The following is a 5375-nucleotide window of genomic DNA, read 5'->3' on the forward strand; positions in this document are numbered from 1 at the left end:
GTCTTCCTCTTACTGCAATACGATCTCCAGAATCTCTCATCAGTGCCCTTTTGGGGTGACTGGGATGGCTCTGCAGATAAAAGCCCTTATTTGTAATGCCTGGCAGCCAATTTATATATCTAAATGGAGATCCACACATAAAAGTGGGGAGGGAGAGAATCAACAGTTGTCCTTTGGCTTCTATGCTATGAGATTAGCCCTCCATCATGCATGCATTATAACAACAACAACAAAAACAACAACAACAACAACAACAACAACAACAAAAGACTGGAGGCTGGAGAGATGATTCATCAGTTATGTACTGGCTGTTCCTTTCCAGAGGATAGGATTTGATTCCCAGCATGCACATGGTGGTGTGCAACTGTCTGTAATTCCTCTTCCAAAGGGTGCAATGGTTTCCCTTGACTACTTTTTGCAATCACAGTGAAGGCAGACATGGAGGACTGGAAGCATGGGCTCCTTGATGTCACTGTCATCAATCCTACCCAATCATTTGAGGATGATACCATCTGTGTTCATTGAGCTTCACTAAGTGTGAACCAGTAATGGTTGGGATCTCTTGTAAGTATTGTTAACGTTTGGAATCTGGTTCAGTGTGATAGCTCATAGGCGAGGGTTACAAAGTACCAGGTGGGTGCTGAGATTACAAACTATCCTCTGGAATAGCAGCCTGTGCTATTAGTTACTGAGCAGTTTCTCCAGTGCCCAGTTGTTTTGGGAAAAAAAAATGTATACATGATGGAGAAGTCAGGTGTCACATCACTGCACAAGTCATTCAACTGGTTGACCTCAACTGGAGACCCCCTTAACATCCATTGACCTCAATAATTATCTATTGCTTTGTTGACCAGAGAGATCAATCTTGGACCTTGACTGTCGACCTTGACTGTGGATTACCCGCCTATAAACCTCAGGAGTAGGTGGGGCAACCAACTCAGGTACAGGTGGTAGGGTTAACTTCTCAAAATTGTCCTTTGGTATCCATATGAGTACTGTGGCATGTATACACACAATAGTAAAAATTGTAACATTGCAAAACCTTAGGGACACATTGACCTTGATTCCTCTGCTTTCAGCCTTTGAACCAGTTACCAAATCTCTCAGTAGTACCATTTTGGAATAGACTCAAAGTTTCGAGGTTAGCAGTCTAGGTGAAGTCATTGTAAGGTTGTTGAGGTCGATGGACATTTGAAGGTCTGTGGAAGAGGTCAACCACCCAAAGGGCTTGTGCAGTGCCGATCCCTTCGCCATCCTGGATCTTTTGCCTGCCTGCATGCCTATGCAGCACAGTGTGTGCAGTACATTTGCAAGCCAGAATGGGCATCAGATCCCCTTGGAACTGCAGGTGTAGTTCTTAGCCGTGATGTGAATTCTAAGAATTGGAAGCAGTATTCTAAAAGAGTGGTCGGGACTCGTAATTATTGAACCATCTTTCCAGCTCTTAATTAGATTGTTTGCCTAGCAAGCTCAAGGCCCTGGGTTCTGTCCTCAGTTCTTTTTTTTTTTTTTCTTTTTTTCGGAGCTGGGGACCGAACCCAGGGCCTTGCTACCACTGAGCTAAATTCCCAACCCCTGTCCTCAGTTCTAAAAATAAAACCAAAATAACAAAAAGATTCTTTCTAAATGTATTTTGTGCACTTGTAAAGGTCAGAGGACAGTTTGTGGGAGTCAGTTCTTCACTTGTATTATGTGGATCCTGAGGTATCAAATTCAGGCTGTCGTACTTGGCAGTAACATCTTTATCCATAGATCCATCCTCTGAGGCCCTACTAGATTTCAGTTATTTATTTATTTTGTGTGAGCATATGCATTTTATCTAGCTTGTATTTTTTGTTCTTCATGTTGAGACTGGGTTTCCTGTAGCCCAGATTGGTCTCAAACTCACATCGAAGTTGAGGGTGACTTTGAAACCCTGAGCCTCCTACCTTCTTCCCAAGTGCTGGGATTTCAGGTGTGAACTATGGATTATGTAGGGCTAGGGATTTAACTTGGGGCATTGTGCATGGTAAATCTTCCAGCTGAATCCCATCCTACTCCTGATCATTTGGCTGCAGTGACTGGATGGAGAAACAGGCATAGGGCCATGTCTCATGAGGCTGTAAACTCCAGTTGTGTGGGTTTTGTTAAAATACCTAATTCAAGTCAGGTGTAGTGGTGCACGCCTTTAATGCCAGCACTCTGGAGCCAGAGGCAGGTAGATCTCTGAGTTTGAGGTTAGTCTGGTCTACAGAGGGAGATCCAGGACAGTCAGGGCTATACAGAGAAACCCTGTATTAAAAAACAAAAGCAACAACAAACACAAAGAATATCACACATTTCAGAGATCTCCTCCAACTTAAATTTTCTGGAATGTAAGTAAGTCTGGGCATTTCAGAACCTACAAGTTCTCAAGACAGGGCGGTAGAGATGGCTCATCAGTTAAGAGCACTGGCTCCTCTTCCAGAGGTCCTGAGTTCAATTCCAACAACCACATGGCAGCTCACAACCATCTCTTATGGGATCTGATACCCTCTTCAGGTGTGTCTGAAGAGAGGGAGAGTGTACTCACATACATACAATAAATAAAAAAAAATCTTTATAAAAGTTTTTAAGACTTGATCCTTGGGGTTGGGGAGTGGTAGAGTGCTTGCCTAGGAAGCGCAAGGCCCTGGGTTTGGTCCCCAGCTCCGAAAAAAAAGAACCAAAAAAAAAAAAAAAAGACTTGATCCTTGTAGTGTTATTAGTATCAAATTACTGTGAGTAATAAAGTCTAATTCCTAGGTGGCCTGGAGCTGATTTCTGTATCTTCCTGTAGGATTTGCCTGGCATAATTCTCAGCACCTGTGTATTCTGTTTTAATACATTCAATTTTATAATTGACATTTTATAATTAAGGAAACTAATAAACAGTTTCCAGCACCATCACATAGAAGATCTTTTAGTCCCCCTTTTCTAACAACACTTTAACAACAGCAAAAATGTTTAAGAGACCAGAGAGATGGCTCAGTGGTTAAGAACACTTGCTGCTCCTGCCACGGACATGGGTTCAGGTCCTAGCACCCACAAGGACCACCCATACTTCCAGTCTTAGATGTCCTCTTCTGATGTTCTCTTCTGACTTCTGTGGCTATCCGGCAGACAAGTGATATATATATATATATATATATATATATATATATATATATATATATATATATATATATATGAATATACATATATACATGAATATATATATAGGCAAACATTCTTATACATAATATAAAATAAAGGCAAACATTCATGTAGGCAAACATTCTTATACATAATATAAAATAAATACATTTTTAAAAAAGTTTAAAAGATGGGCACAGGGGCTGGAGAGATGGCTCAGCGGTTAAGACCACTGACTGCTCTTCCAGAGGTCCTGAGTTCAATTCCCTGCAACCACATGGTGGCTCACAACCATCTGTAAAGAGATCTGATCCCCTCTTCTGGTGTATCTGAAGACAGCTACAGTGTACTTATATATAATAAATGAATACAAAAAAAAAAAAAAAGATGGGCACAGTGGTACATGTCATTAATTCCAGCATTCCAGAGGCAGAGGCAGGAGGAGGATCACTCTGAATTTGAGGACAGTTTAATCAACATAGCATATTCTAGGTAAGTCCAGGGCTACATAGTAAGACCGTGTCTCAAGAAAAGAAAATGAATTGACTTTGCCAAATCACTTCTAAAAAGTCCACAAGTTCTTAGTAAGCACCACACTCGGTCTCCTTGTATGGTTTTCATCTAGGCTGGTGTTAGCTCTTTGATACTATTATAGGCTATATCTATCCAGAGTAGCCAGAGTATTGCCAAATTAGGAAACAACAGTGATTTAAGTAACTGAGCTTAATTGTAGAAACTAACATCCCACATTCCAAGTATGAGTCTGATGGGGTGGTTTATACACACAGGTAACCTCTGGAGGGTAAAGGGTCAATGTCCTTCTAGGCCACAATGCAGGTTTAGTACCTATCTGGGTTACAGGGAACCTTATTAAAAACAAAACAAAACTAAACTTAAACCACCACCACCACCACCACCACCACCACCACCATCATCATCATCATCATCATCAACAACAACAACAACTTCAAAAACCCAAAACAAAACAACCCAAGAGGCTGGGTGATAATGATCCCCACCTTTTAAAAGGAAGTGAAAGATGATGAGGAGTTCAATGTCAGTACTTAGAGAGTTCAAAGTGAAGCAGGCTACTAAGGACCCTAATTTTTTTTTTATTTAACAAAGATAGAAAGAAAAGAAAGAAAAAAAGAAGGAAGAAACCAATAAGAAATCCAAGTCAAGAAAGGTAGTGATGGATTAATGGATTAATGGATTAATGAATAAACGCATGAACTTGTTAATTAAGAAGGCAGGCTTTCCTTACGATGCCTTGGCCAGCCTGGAGCTCCCTATATAGATCAAGCTTGCCTAGAACTCATAGAGATACTCCAGCTTCAGCACCCCAAGTGCTGCAGAATAAAGGCATCTGTAACCACACCTGGCTCTTGTTTTAGATGGGAGGACTAGGTGTGGAGGCCAGATTACTAGTCGTGAGCTGCAGACCTCCAAGATCAGCCCTCAATGGAGCTGATAGTAAACGAGCTGAATGCCTTGCCTCAAGCCTGACATTCAAATTCCTCTATTAACTAGGAAAAATTAAGTAGGTGTGGTGGAGCACGCCTTTTATACCAGCTCTGGCCCTCAGGAGGTAGGATCAGGAGGATTATCTGTGACTAGATGTCAGCCAGGTCTACAGGGTGAGATCCAGAGAAGGCAGGACTGCATAGTAAGACCCTGTCACAACACACACACACACACACACACACACACACACACACATATTTGCCTCAAAATTACCACAAACACACACACAGACACACACACACATACACACACACACACACACACACACACACACACACACACACACACCCCGTTCTAAAATATCACACACACATATACACACTCAAAAGATGGAGACTGCTGGAATGTGATAAAACACAGAAACCAGGACCCTGTGGAGCAAAGAGTTCCATCAGCCACACTGATGAGCAGGTTCCCCTGATCACTGGCTCCCAGCTATTAAATGTTGTCTACAATGGTCTCAGGAAGATATCTCAGTTGATAAAGGTGACTGATAACCTGAGTTCGAACCCTAGGAAGAAAAGGACAGGCTTCGGTGCTGTAACGTGTGAGCACGTCATCTCTGTGTGGCCCCCTCTCCACATAAAAATAGAATAGAGCCACTCACCTGCTTTCATGACCTTCATATACTGATTTCTTTTGCTGAGCATCTGTCTTTAAGCTATTGAACTTTATGGCTGAAATAATATTTCATTCTGATGTGACAGTTGTGCAACTGG

Source organism: Rattus norvegicus, chromosome 1 (genome assembly GCF_021556685.1).
Source record: "Rattus norvegicus strain SHRSP/BbbUtx chromosome 1, alternate assembly SHRSP_T2T, whole genome shotgun sequence".
NCBI lineage: Eukaryota > Metazoa > Chordata > Mammalia > Rodentia > Muridae > Rattus > Rattus norvegicus.